Raw genomic sequence first — 15,656 nt, forward strand, 5'->3', positions numbered from 1 at the left:
AACAGAGCCAATATTCTGTCTGTGACAGCACTTGAGCGTAGGGCAGTTTGGCCTTTTCTTTGCTGTTGTTCAATGGTGTATCACTGAGGACTATCAGCTCCGAAGCCAACTCGGGCTCCCCTGACATTTTTGTGACATTTTACCGTCTGGATGTGACGGCTCTCGGTATGGCACAAGCTGTCCCATCTGCGGAGTCCCACGGGGTCCGGCCGCCAACTCGGTCTGCACAGGCCTCAGCCTGGGAATACAGAGAGAGAGAGGAAGGTAGTTTACATGCAGGATGTGGGATCGTTTCTGCTGAAGTGGTACACAGTTATCTGCTGCTGGCTTTTACTGAAGGGCACTGGAGGGGAACGGAATAGTGAGCCCTGGGATGAATTTTTTTGTTTTGTTTTTAGTTAGAAATGGAGGAGGAAAATTCTGTTCTCAAACAGAAAAAACTGAGAATACTGATCACTTAGAATATAGAATAACTGCTGCTGCTGAGATTCTTTTGCATTTGGGCAAATACCAGATATGAACATTTCACTAAAAAATTCATAGCCTTTTTTACACTACCAGCCATAAAATTGCACAAATTGGAATTCTGAAAATAAACTTGCTTTAAGAAAACATGGCAAATTAAAAACACTCAAGAAATTTTTTGCAACAATAATGTGCTTTTTTTGGTCATATCAAAAGTTGTGTATTTTGCAAAACTGCAATGGAAACACTTTTACTTATGTTACTACTGGCAGAAACAACAAAGAAGACGGCAGGAAGTGGCAGGAGGATGAAGGCGAGGCGTGTTTTTTAATGACTGATCACATGAACAAACTTATTCATGTGTGATTTGGATTTCGTTTCCTATTTAGCAGAAACACCACATATGTGTAATTGTGTTGTTTTTTTAGATTAGCAGAATATTGACAAAGTTTTGCACACATTTGTTAAGGAAATGCGGAGACTATTTGAGTTCATATTTGTTCAGTTATTATTATAAAACGCATTTTTAGTTGCAAAATACCAAAATTTTAAAAGATTTTTCAAGTTGTTTTTATTTCATTTGCTCAACAATGAATATAAATTGTTAATGTAAAAACTGAAAAAAGTCATGAATAAAAAGGAGCAGAAAGAAGTATAAACTCATATTTATATGAGTATTCACAACGAGTTGTTCAGGAGAATATTAGAGCCATATTTCAAATACAAAAAAATGTAAACTTACAAAATGCCATTTTGCTTGATTGTAATGATTTTCACCGTTTTTCAGAAAGAGATTTAGAATGATATAACTCACTATCTATATTGTTCCATAAACTGACATCTTTATTTGAAATGCAGCTTTCCATCGTCACTCTTAATCTATTTTAAAAATCTTTTAAAGTTATTTTTGCCTTCTCTTTTTACAAGTCTATTTTGAATATTGTTTAGTAAGAAAACTTGTGCATTTTGCACATAAGTTTTAATACATTATCAGTTCTATAAGTTTCAATAAGTTAATCTATATCAGTTTGTCATGTTTTATATCCAAAACATGACAAAGTAACTCCAGAGCTTTGAATTCAGTAATGGGATTACTTTGTATTTTTATTTACTGTTTTGTGTGTTCAAAGAGATTTAAAAAGTTGTCTTCATATAAATGTTCTTCTTTTCACTTAATTTTTGCCCTGACATAAATATGATGGTTTGATTTCATTTCAGTCTAGTCAAATCCTGAGCCCAGGTGAAGCTGTGGAAGCGTCCAGCTGGAGGCTCTCTCTCAGGAGCCGTGTAATCAGACGTCTGGTTGCTATAGGAGCAGAACAGATGGGTGGAAATCATTATCCTCAGACGTTAACAATGGTTCCCCGAGATCCACCACCTCGCTTCATCGTTTTATTCTGTTCAGTTTTATTTTACTTTAATTTCATTGAGATCAGAAGTCCTTTAAAAGACCACAGCCATACAAATCAAAAAATAAACTCTTGACAAACCAGAATAACAGTTGGTCTAACAGCTGTCAAGAGAACAATAACAGCACTTTTTATTATATTTTCATTTATGCATGTAAGTGTTTTTAGTTGGAGAAGGATTTGTAGATCAGTCCATGACCGAGGTGTAAGTAAAATGTATAAAATGATTACAATTGTTAATCATCTGAGACTGGAAAACATTCCTCTAACATAATGTTTCAGGCATATTTTTCTGCTGTGTATCCTTCTGAAAGTCTGAAAGATGTATTTTATAAATCCAAAATAGTTTAAAAAAAGACATAAATAGAAGCTAAGGATGTAAAAAGAAAAGATTACTGGTAACCTTCGCACTTTGGAGTTTCTCTTGATTGCTTTCAACATCATTTTACTCAAAAAGTCTTTTGTTAAAACTGTCCTATTTTTCTCATTTGCGCCCGGTTCCGGTCTGGTCACACTTTACAGTGACGAGCGTGTCCCTGCGGACCGTTCTCCACTCCCAGTTCCATTTAGAAATCAATCATCTATAAAAGAAAATGTGCCAAAAAGTCCTCCAATAGCGCATCTGCATCATTTAGGTCCAACAAATCGGATTTCTACCAAACAGTCTCGGGGAGAAACACTGAAAACGGCCTCTGTCATGCCGGCTGCAGCCTGTTTTTAGAAATATGAGGAATAGCCTTAGTGCAATCACTTTGCACAAGGAACTGCACAGACTTAATAGCTACACTATGTTTAAGGTGGTAATAATAGACAAAACGCTTTACTAATAAGTCCAGTGTATTTGTGTAGCACATTTCAGGAACAATGCAGTTATGATAAAAACATAACACAATAAACAAAGTGGTTCCCATAGTGTGTCCCCGGGGTCGTTATCGGCCCTCAAAATGATTTTGTGTGGCCCCAAACCTCCATTCAAGAATTGTAAAAAAGTGCAGCTCTAGCACCAGCAGGCAAACACAATGTGTTTTTTTGTTTTATTTAGGGTGAGATTTTCACAGAATATTTAAAATCTTCAGAAAATACAAAAAATATCAAATGGAATTTTCAATCTCAGTAACATGATCTTCTCCTTCCATTCACTGTTTTCACTCACGTCCATCTTCTGGCACTTTGTTCTGGTCTCCCAGGAAACGGTGGGCTGTCCCCAGGTGGTCTGTACGAACGACCAGCAGCTATACGGCTGTTCATCTACGGAAAACCATCCAGCTCAAATATATGTGACTTTCAACACATAGACAACATGTAAGCACAACGTAGACATGTACGTAAGAGATGTAAACAGCACCTTCTCGGAGTGTTTGTGTTAAATTCTCACATATTATCAACATGTTGTCAACATGTTAAAGCTGCAGTATGTAACTTTAAAAAAAGAAGTATTTTCCATACTTGTTAAAATGTCACCATAGTCCTGATGGTTTGAAACAGATAATCTGTGAGAGGATCAATCTCCTCCCTGAGCTGCACCGCTCCCGGATGAAATCAACCAATCAGAGCCAGGAGGCGGGTCTAACAAGGCAGCTCTTCATGTTAATTCAGTATGTGGAAGGTGGCCAGTATGAGCCGAACGGGTTCGTTAACTTCCTCCGCTGCCATTGCTAAAGTTACAGGCAGAATAAAGTTCTAAACCAGGGCAGAAAATCAGCACCATCATTCACAACTTGTTCTGTTCACTGATTGGTTGGCTTGGCTGGAATTCTACAAAGAAATCCACTTAGTGGGAGAAATCCCAGGCTGAGCTATGAAGGGAGATATGAATGGAGCTGAATTTCATGGGAAAGCAGTGACCAGTCTACTTTGTCACCAAAGTGTCTTCTAATATTTTCAGCTCATGTGGTTTGCTCTCCCCACAGCCTGTAGAAGCAGCCGCTCTGTCCCAAACCAGCACAGACTTCCTCTTTTCTGACTCTTTACCTCAATTTGATCCACCCACTCCAGCATTGTTTGGAAATCAGCAGAAGTCTGGGGTTGGCCTGGCCCGGCCCGCTCCGATATGCATGCTCTCTGGGTTCATGACATAAACACGAGGTGGTTTTGTGCCTTTCATTTCACACCACTAAGACACGACTAAAAAGCTCACAGGCTGAAAGCATCCACATTTCCCCTCCCCTGCCAGCCTCCAACCGGCTTCTAAATGTGCAGTTAGTAGAAATGAATAGCTCAGCACAAGCATGGCTTCTTATTGGGTTTGGCTATACTCAATATGGTAAAACAAACAAGGTATTCTTATGTTTTTTTTATTGTCTCTATTGCAAAACTAAATCCACAAAACTGCCCATTATTTTGTTTGTGAAATGAGAAAACATGGAGATGTAATTTAAACTCAAAGCACAGAGACAATGGAAGTGTCAGCTGATGCAACTGCACAATAAACCAAGCTAAAAGCTGAACAGGGAGGCAAACTTTTTGATTTGTGCAAAATAAATCAAGTGTGGCAGATGAGAAGTTTTTTTTTTTTTTTTTTAGTTCATTGCAGTTTTGAAAGTTGGGACCAAAAGGAGGAGGGAGAATTGATCAGATAAGCCTCTTACTGTGCTTCTGTTTCCTCAAAGCTCCACAGTTTTTACTCCCTTAACCAGAGACAGAGTCACAAAGGGTCCTGACAATTTCCAGTTATAAGAAAAAAGAGAAAGACAATGCAAATGTGGTGATTCTGTGAGCAATGCAAATACAGATTTGTTTTTCTTTTTTTCTTGTTGAAATAAAACTAAGTAGGACTCCAGAAAGCTGGGTTTTAGTTCCACATGCAGGCAATGTTTCTCATGAGGATTGAAGGTTTGGACCAAAGTGATGTGTTTATATTTAGCGAAAGCTGCTATCAGACATTTTCCTGTACAAATATTGGTGTGATTTAACAGAATGCTGGAATTTCCTTTGGAGCGGCAGGGGAGTCAGTGCAGTGAAGCGCTGCGGGTCGGTCAGCAGAAGACTACTGGGAGTAGTTTTTACTTAATGGGGTTACAGTGTTGTCATCATTAAGAGACACTTTCACATGACGGATCTGCACAAAACAAACACTTGACTAGGTTATTTTAACAACATTTGAAGCAAATCATTATAATGTGAAGTTGCTCTTCATGTTATGTAATCTGGAGATGTTTTGTCTTTTATTTTAAGATTCTGTTTAGTCTCAGTCGATAGGCAGTTTGTCTGAAACTCTTTTGTTTCTACAAATACCAGCAGTATGACTTTTTGAGTTTCTTTGTAAACCAAAAACAGTATTTTAAAGTCTGTTCTCTCAGTGAAGGACTGTAGAACTGTGTGATGTGCTCTATCTTCCTGGTTTTAGTCAGAACTCTAGCTGCAGCGTTCTGGATCAGCTGCAGCTTTAGGATTGATTTTTTTTATCCAGACCTGTGAAGATGCTGTTGCAGTAATCGATGTGACTAAAGATAAACACGTGGATGAGTTTCTCTAGATCGCGCTGAGACATCAGTCCTCTAATCCTGGAGATGTTCTTCAGGGGATAGAAGACCGACTTTGTAACTGTCTTTATGTGGCTCTGACAGTTCAGGTCAGAGGTCATCACTACTCCAAGGTTTCAGACCTGATCGCTGGTGTTTAGTTGTAATAACTGAAGCTGTGTGTTGACTCTTGATCAATAACTCTATATCTATAACTCTAGTTCGCTCCTCTTTAGGTCCAAAGATAATAACTTCACTTTTGTCTCTGTTCAGCTGGAGAAGGTTCTGGCACATCCACACATTTATCTGGTCTAAGCATCTGTTCAGTGATTTTATGGGTTCAGAGTCACCTGGTGACATCGTAATGTAGAGCTGTATATCATCTGCATAGTTATAGTTAAGATAATTTCTTGTTATAACCTGAGCAAGCAGGAGCATATAGATATTAAATTAATAGGGGTAGCTCATGGTATGTGGTGGTGACTTCTGTCTGCTTCAATGAGAAGTTTCCTAATGAAACAAAGAAATCTCTGTTCTTTATGTAAGAATCAAACCAGGTGAGTTCTGGACCGAAGATCCAACTCAACTCTCCAGTCGGTTCGGTAACATGTAATGGTCAACAGTGAGGTGCAACGGAACCAGCCCTGAGGTTCCGACACCCTTCTTCTGATTTTCCCTCACAGGTGTGTAGATGTGCATTTAGGTGCTGCCTTAAAATGTGATTTAAATACAAAATTGATTTGCATTTAAATCAAACATAGTTTATAGTTTCAACGTAGTGCAATTTGAACAAAATCAAAAACTAATGGTAATTTTAACTCACCTACAATAAGAAAATGAGGTATGCTCTCATTGAACTTTGGTATATTTCAATTCAATTAAACTTAAAATAAAAAAAAAAACTTTATTGATCCCAAAGGAAAATTAAATGATTTGTTCCTGCAAAGGTTAGCAAACACTGATAATCAACTGTAGCACTTTCAAAATAACAATCCCTGTTTGTTTGGAGTTAATGAACTAATTTTCAGTTTGTCTCACTCTTTTGCAGGCGCTTACAGATAAAGATCTGTTTCCTGTGTTGTGTAAAGAGCCCTGAGATGACATTTTGTTGTAAAATGGTGCTGAAATTGAATTGATCCCTTTTCACCCGGAGTATCACACCTGTCTTTGACGACACGTCTAAAACTGTTGGTCTCCCAAAAACATAAGTGTTTTTCTACTTCATTCCAGAAGATTCTCTGTTTTTTAAGCTGTTTGTAAAAACTGAGACGGGATCATTTATCAACTCCTGGTTCCCTGTCATCAGGTCACAGACTTTAAACAGCACATGTTGACTTTTTTACCCTCTTTCCTTTTTAATTTGGCTTTGGGCTTATAGCATCACAGAAATTGAGAAATGTATGAAGACATCCATAATCAAGTCTGGGGACAAAGAGAGATGATTGGAACACCAAACACAAGCAGCGATACTATGTTTGTTTCAAACTGAGTACGAGTGCAAGACGTATTACACTTTTTACAGATAATATGGCTTAAATATGTATATATGTCATGTAAATCCATGCTTTTTAATGTGTGAACAAACTTCTTTACGTGTGATTTTAATTGTATTTCTTATTTAATGGAAACACACCAATTGCCAAATTGTGTATATTTTTGTACATTAACAGAGTATCAAAAAGCTTCTGTGCACATTTGCAATGGAAACACATGTACTGATGAAACAGGAAGACTCAGTCGGCTCTACCTGCTCCGACATTCCTGAAGACATTGTTTGGATTCCATGGTGGCATCAGTCATCTTCTTTGGGCAGCAGCTGAGAAATAAGCTCATCAGGAAGGTTGGCTTTGTGCTAACATGCCACAGTTTGAAGATCCTTCAGTTTACTATTAACTTGCTGCTGGTACATATGGATTCCCCCACAGTGAGAAAATACAGGGTTTTCTGTTTTATTCTACTCTAAACTCCATCATCCACACTAACACAAAATGCTGTTGAGACCCTCGAGAAGTCACTTCTAACGTACATGCTATTACTCAATGCATTTCTCAATTTCTGTGATGCCACAAGCGCTCCTTCATTTGGCTCAGACACAGAGAAAAAAACAGAAGTTAACCATGGTGACTAAACAGGAGGATCACTGGAATAGAGTGGTTATTAATTTGATGTGAAGTGAGGACATCAACAGGCTTCTTATACTGAAAGAGAACAACAAAAGTAAAATACATTTTGTGCTGACAGCCAACAGCCGTGTTCCCCTCAGTGCTGCAGCTGTTTACTTCCTGTACAAGCTCCATGTTTTCTCTCCAGGCCCCTCCAGTCTTCTGATCAAGGTTTTCTACTGAAAACATCTGAGTACTATACTGAGTTCACAACAGCCTGTCTCTGAAGAGCAGGAATGCTGTAACTTTTGACTGTTCCCACCTGTAGACTATGTCTTCTCTAAGTTATTTTCTCTTTGACCAGTAAAATTTTCATCTTATTTTTCTTTCAGCTAGCATTTTATTTTTAACCCTCTATTAGGTCTAAAGGACTTCACATTATATGCTTTGAAAAATGCTCAGGAACTAAACCTTTACTTATTTACTTTTTTATAAAGCTCATCTCAAAATGTTACATTATGATCTACAGTATCATTTTTCCCTCAGGTTTTGTACATGATGTCATCTTTAGTATTTGAGTTTCTCTAAACTTGCTGTCCTTGGATATTTAGTGAGTCTGCAGCTGTAGAATCTATTTATCATGCACAGATTGAAAATCTACAGTGGAATTATTTATTTTTATCAGCAGCAGTTTTGATTGTATCATGATGTTTTATTCAATGCTGTGAAACTGTCCCTTGAATAATTTTGATTCTTCTTCTGTGTTGTTATTACAAACTTTATGTTTGCATGTATATTTGAAAAGCTGTATTTTTCTTTACGGACCTTTGAGTATTTTTCACTCCAAATGTAAAAACCTCTGTTTGCTGGGCGACATGGTTGTCAGTCAAGGGTTAATTTGAGTGCTGCAAACACATCATCTACTCCTAGAGTCCATGACTGATTGTTTGACATCTACAACATGGCAGCAAGCCATGGAGGGAGAAACACTTTTTGAAGCTTGGCCACTCTTTGACAGGACAGAAAGTCAGAAACAGAAGAGGATGAACTTCCGACCGAGCTGTGTGTGCCTTCACAGCAACACACTGATAAGCAGGGCCCAACCAAAGTCCACGAGATTTGGTTGTTCATCTAACTGTGTTGATGCTCACTTCCAGTCATTTGCTAAAATCCTTTTTTTTTCTTTGCGTGGTCGTTCATACTACTAATTAAATGCGATTGCAATCAGACTCCTGTGTGAATGGTTTATGACTTCAAAGCGACCAGCGGGTGCAGAAAAGTGTTGACGTCACACAGCAGCAAACTATTTATAAAAGTAATAATGGCTGCCGCCGTCTATGGATGGATTTTAGAGTTGTTGATCAATGGGAGCCAACACAATCAGAACACAAATGAAGCAGAAACTGATTGCAACGGCCTTTAGTGGAGTATTGACTGCAACTTCTGCAGACAAGCTGGTTTGGATGTGGAGTCAGAACCAACAGTGGGATTGTGACATGATGCGCTTCACTGAAATGGGCATCTTTCAGAATTTCAGAATCATAATTTTCTGCCATTGCTTACATCTGGCTTCCTCTGACACAGACATGGACGTCTCATGTCTCCATCATAAAAGTCAGAAGAAATGCAACATGCCTGTCCAACCTTCCTCCCTCTCCCCTGTACCAGATGCTAATCAAAATAAGAGAAGATCTTGTTAAACACAGATTCACCACCAGAGTCCGATGAAATCTGGAAAACTATCTGACCTCTATCTGCTGAGTAATTACATTATGAACATGTATGGGGACATTTTTCAGCTTTCAACTTTCAGACTAAAAGTCTGAAAGCTAAATTTCATGTCTTTTGTTCTCAAAACTTCTAATACTTTTGCTTACGTTTATATTTTGAAAGCAGTACTTCATGTCTTTCTTCTCAAAACCTGTAATGACTGCACCATGGGGGGGATTATGGCAGAAAAATTCCCACATAAACATGTAGTCAGTTCATGTCAGATTGACAAGCAGATTGACTAGTATATTAGCAAACATATGTTAAGATCGTTTTGTAAATAATATGTTAAATTAAAATCTACTTGACATATGTATGGTTCCAAGAAATGTTAAGTGATAAAAAGTAAGTAAAAGCTATAAGTTATCAGGCTGCTGAACTATGGAACTTTCTTCTAGTTTGGATTCAGGAGTGAGACGCCTTCTCTAACATCAGGATTAATAACATTCTCTTTTTCTCAGTAAAACTCCCAGGGATCTTAGAACACTTTTAAAATTGGTGGAGTTGCAACTCTCTCCTCCAACTAACTGGTCCACTGTGGAATTGGACACTGCAGAGAAGAGGGGCCTTGGTGGGCTTGTTCCACATTCCAGTGAGCGGTGAGGGAAAACGATCTGACAGCAGGAGGAAAGGTGTCATCGCTGAAAGAGGTAGTCTGTCACAGTGGTCACACTTTACTGGGCCATTAACATAAATGTACACCGGAAAAATAAAAAAACACCTAAAGTTACACGGGTAATGAGTTTCTTTGAATTTTGTCATATTTACAACAATCAGTATGGATAGAAAAAAATGATTAGAGGTGATGAGAGGGTCAAGCTTAATGCAGTCATGTATGGAAGAGGGATTTTAGGCTACAAAAAACATAATGTTATGCATATAACTAGTGTTCCCTGAAGGAGAGGAACGAGGTACAACACATAGAGTATGGGATATCACGCCCCTGCGTGGCCTAACTGAAGACACCTTTAATCACAACTTTAGGCAAATGACGTGTGATGACGGGTGGCAGGCCCTGCCTGCATATAAATACACCCCCATCACAGTCATTATGCAGTTCGATGGCCGCTCTTCACCGAGCCAAGCTGAAACAGCGGGGCAGAAGAAGGTGTTGTACCTTGTTCCTCTTCTTCAGGGAACAGTAGTTATATGCATAACATTACGTTCCCTTTCAGTCGATTCACTCGGTACAACACATAGAGTATGGGACATACATGCCCCGCAGAGCAGCCATCAAACCTGAAACAAATGCACGGAGTTAGTTTGAAACCTCCAACCCAGCAGAAAGAACAGAGTGAGCCACAGAAGGGGCTGTCACATCCAGACGATAAAACCGAACAAAAGTGTGCAGTGAAGACCAGCTGGCTGCAGCGCAGATGTTACACACAGGGACCCCTCTGAAAAGGGCCCAGGATGCCGCTACACCCCTGGTTGAATGTGCTCTCACACCATGAGGTAAAGGGATTCCTTTGCTGTTGTAAGCAAGAGAAATAGCCTCCACGACCCAATGAGAGAGTCTCTGTCTGGACAGAGCCTTTCCTCTAGCTGGATTGGCAAAACACACAAACAGCTGATCACACAGTCGCACATTCTGAGTGCGATTGATGTAAAGACGCAGTGCACGCACTGGGCACAGCAAATGCAGCCTCTCTTGCTCTTCAGAAGCAAAAGGAGGGGGATTAAAAACTAGAAAGCTCAATGGTTATTGTGCTGTAATGTCCAAGGCTCCACTACCAGCAAGCTGAATATTTTCGCATACCATGACTTTGCTGGCCAGCGAGGGGAAACCAGAATCAAGAATAGGCCCCATCTGCGTACTCTGTCCAGTACTGGCAGAATCATTTCCACTGGGGGAAATGCATATAGAAGCACATTGGGCCATGGGTGAGCCAGTGCATCCACTCCCAGTGGAGCGCTGTGATCCGTTATGGAAAAGAATAGAATTGTTGGCTTTGGTGGCAAAGAGATCCACTGAAGCTTTGCCGAACCGTTGCCAAATCTGCACCACCACGGATGGATGCAGTCTCCACTCCCTCACCAGTGGACCTCCCCTGGACAGCAGATCTGCCCCCAAATTCAGGTGCCCAGGAACACGAGTTGCTCTGACAGACAGAAAATGAACGCTGCACCACTGCAATAGTTTGTGAGACAATTTCAGCAAGGGAAGTGAATGAGTGCCCCCTTGAATGTTTATGTAGGACACCATAGTGGTGTTGTCTGTCCTTACCAGAACATGCTGGTTCATCAGAACCTTGCAAAAATTCCTCAGAGCCAGCAGGACCGGCTGCAACTCCAGGTAGTTTATGTGGAGCTTTGATTGGGTTAATGTCCAGACCCCCCTCACCGCTTCAGAGAGGCATCTGTGGACAACATTTTGCGAAAGGACACCCTGTCAATTGGAGACCCACGGTACAGCAGTCCGGGCTCCCTCCATGGGCGAAGCAGCAGTTATCGTCAGCCTTCTGTGCAGGTGCCGTGACGCGCACAACTGGTGAGAGCGTTTCCAGCGCTGCATCAGACGCATTTTTAACAGTCCGAGCGGCACCACTGCGATCATGGAGGCCATCATTCCCACCAGCTGTAAGACAGTCTGGAGCGAGGCACCGATGAAACGCGGTCACACGGTGCTCTGAAAGACGAGCTTGAGCTGACAGGAGCATATTTCCAGCCCCCGGAATGAGAACTGTTGACTCGTTTTAAGAAAATAAATTTAAAATATGCTAGTTGTAAAAACTTAACCATATGTTCAATATTAGATAAAATTAATAGTATTTTAAATAAGAATATTCACTCCAAATTATATCCATGATTTAATTATCGTAATCTCTTATGTAGGATAGTTCTATTGAAACATATTACACTAAGTTGAATTAAAATAACTTAGCTTGTTCTCTATAATTTAAAACACAGCTAGTCTCTCTGTGGACTGAGCAGGCATTCACAGGGGGTCATGGCTCTGTGTGTGAGTTTAACCTTTTGACCACTTTGATAAGATTTAACAGCTGGTGTAAAACAATCTGGTCCTGTCAACAGAGTAGAGCTTCCTCTCGGGACATGGTCATAAAAACATCTGTCTTCATTCAAAAGAAAATAACACTTTTTTATCTTAAAAACAGGTTTTTACTGGAACATAGTCAACTAGATTAAAATGAATTTAGCTAAGGACACTCCCCTAATTTGAATACAGCAGAGAAGGGAAACACGCCCTCCCTGTAAAAGTATAGGACCCGGAACCTTAACTTCAGATCGCTCCGGGGTTACCCGTGATGCTGTCTCCGGGGAACGGCGCGTCGGTGAAATGGTTCCCCGCAAGTTTGTCTTGGTGTGTGGATGTCTGTGGAGTGAGGTAAATATTGAATTGGATGCTGGTCTGTGATTTTATTGAGTTTTGTCAGTTTTATTAGTTGTTCGCCTAATAAATGTTGTTTATGTTTGGACTTGGGAAAACGTTTGTCTTTGTCTTTATGGTTCAGCTGATACAATGACGACATCAAGGAATCCGGGCAGAAGAGAGAATAAAACGAGTCAAAAGATTTTAATTCTTCTTCTTCTGATAAATTAACACTCTGGCTCAGTTAACTTTTATTAAGAGAGGAAAAATTATAAAACTTTAAAAACCTTTTGACTCGTTATATCCTCTCTTATGCCCGGATTCAGAAAATGCTGTGCACAAGGACTGAGATCACGCAGAGATGACAGCGTCACAATAATCAGCATTTATTCAAGACAGAATGCAAACTATCACCAGAAAAGCACATCAGATAACATCAGAAACCTCAGAGCACAAACAACACATACATTTACTTGAGAAAAGGAAAAAGACAAAAGATGGAAATGACAAACAAGAAAGGAAGAACGTCCTTGGAGAAATTTCAAAGAGTAAAATCTAATTTGTTACTCTGTGTGGAAAGTTTTATCTTCTTTTCTTTAATTTATTCAAATAAGGCGTATCTTTGCTCATCCAACCAGAACCTGTTTCTGACCCTTTTTAAAGTTAGAAACTCCCTGCAATTTGTTCACAAGATCAAACACCAGTTTCTCCATTGTCTAAATAAGGTGGAAGCAGACTCTCCGAACTCCTGCTGGTTTATGGCTTTCACAGATTAGTGTGAAAAGCTAGAACTTCCTACTGATTGTTTCCCAGACAGACAAAGGGCAGATCAGAGATCTTGACAAACAATCTACCTTAACTACAGGTAAAATAAAGGTCAATAGGCCAGAATAAGTTATACATTTTAAAACTATAATTAGGCTATTTCAATCAAGTCATGTTAAATTTTAAAACTAGCTTATTTTAAATATATTTTCTTAGCACTTTTGTGAAAGTTTACAGAGAATCCCAGGGCTTGAATGTGGGACAGCACCTGCGGTAGCTGTTCTGCCGCTTGCTCTCTGGAACTGGCTATTAAAACGCAGTTGTCCAGATAAGCTAGAATGCGAATTCCCTTTTCTCTGAGAGGGGCTAGCGCTGCCTCCACAATTCTTGTAAATGTGCGAGGGGCGAGCGACAGACCGAAGGGTAAGACCAGCTACTTGTACGCTATTCCGAAAACGATTGTGTTCTGGGTGTATTGCTACATGAAAGTAAGCATCCGTCAGATCGATTGTTGCAAACCAATCGCCTGGGCTGACAGCGTTCAAAAGTTGTCTCAGCGTCAACATTTTGAATTTGTACTTGCGAAGGTGCTGGTTTAACACTCTTAAATCCAGGATGGGACGTAGCCCACCTCCCTTCTCCGGAACAACAAAATAGCGGCTGTACCAACCTCTGTTTGCTTCTGAAGTGGGAACCACACGCACTGCTCCTTTTGCCAACAACGTGTTTATTTCGTCTCTCAGAACTTTCGCTGCTTTTTGGCCCTACAGTTGTGTTTGTAACTGATTGGAACCAGGGGGGGGGGGTCTTATCCGGAACTGTAACCTGTAACCCGTAGCAACAGTCTTTTCCATCAATGGGGAAAGTGCACATGCACGCCAAAGAGGTACGCGTGCAGCCAGACAGCTGACCTGACGCACTGTTGGCGAAGAGGTGCTGCCCTCTGCTGGGACAGAGAGGAGCAGCTCCGTTTGACTGTTGTGCACGTTGTGGCACACAGTGTTTTGATTTTGATATTTTGGCAAGGGAATTGCACTTTTTATTGAAACGTGGAACAGTCGCACATTTTCTCTTGTTTTTTGAGAAACATTTAACCCACTTAAACCTGGGAATGAAGGTGCAAACTGTGTGTGTTGGCGTGTTGTGCTTGGGAGACTGTGTTAGGAAAACGCAGCGCCTCTTGGGGCTGGAACCCTGAACAGAACAAACAAGATGCCTTTTGCACATAAACGAATGAGCAGCAATCAGGTCTCCCTGCTTCTGATGCCTCTCTTTTGTCACGCCATCTCACGTCGTTAGGATGACTGAGGCTTTTTCTTTCGAGACATCAAATCTTGTTGAAAACCCAGAGGAGGGCCTTTGCTCCAAGCCGACTGGCGGGGAGTATGCTTTTTTGACGGCTGTGAAATTGTAGTGTTGAGAGCTGCGGGTGGTGCTGCTCTCTTTGGTGACGCTGGTGCTGTCACCGGCTTGCGTGCGCTCATGTTGGGCCTGGACCTAGCATCACGTCTGGGAATGATGCAACGGAGAGCTTCCGTTTGCTTTTTCTTAAGCTCAAACTTCACTTGGATTGCATCAAGGGATTGTCCAAAAAGCTCATCCGTAGACACTGGCTCGTCCAAGTATATGGCCCTGTCCCTATCGGGAACGTCAGAAAGCGTTAGCCATAGGTCTCCCTGAGCAACCACTATGGAAACCATTTCTCTCCCCAGTGAGAGCGCCGCACAGTGGGATGTGCAAAGAATATAATCCACAGTGATTCTGATCTCATTTAAGAGGGGGGTCAGATGGCTATCAGGAGGCATCTGAGGTCCTAGCTCGGACAAGCACATAGCTTGATAAGTTTGAAGCATGGTGGCTGAGCTCAGGGCGCGAGCAGTGGTTGCTTGAGCACTATAGGTCTTCTCCAACTGGGATGCGGAAAACCTGCATTGTTTTGAGGGCAGGGTGGCAGAGCCGCCCACACCCTGGTTGTATGATGGCGCCAGGTAAGCTGCCAAGGATGCCTTCATTGGTGGTAAATTAACCAGACCGGCTTTGTTGGCACCCTCCAGGTCCACGTACTGCCCGTAGCCAGGCACTGTAACACACGTGGGCAACGGTTTGTTCCCGGACGACGTTAGCTCCGAGACAAAATCTGGGAACATGGGCAGGCGGTTTTTAACCGCAGCCGGCTCCGTCGGAAGGTAGAATCCAGTGAACCAGGACACCTTCTGAACAGGAGGAAGGGTTGGCCACTCAATGTCTAACTTATTAACTGCGCGCCGGTAAAGGGAAAGGAACGATGAGTCATCCTGACCCACAGGAGAGGCGGCTGCAGATGGACACTGGCCCGCGGAAAAGTCGTCATCGT

The sequence above is a fragment of the Poecilia reticulata genome, chromosome 15 (genome assembly GCF_904066995.2).
Source record: "Poecilia reticulata chromosome 15, P_reticulata-male-v2, whole genome shotgun sequence".
NCBI lineage: Eukaryota > Metazoa > Chordata > Actinopteri > Cyprinodontiformes > Poeciliidae > Poecilia > Poecilia reticulata.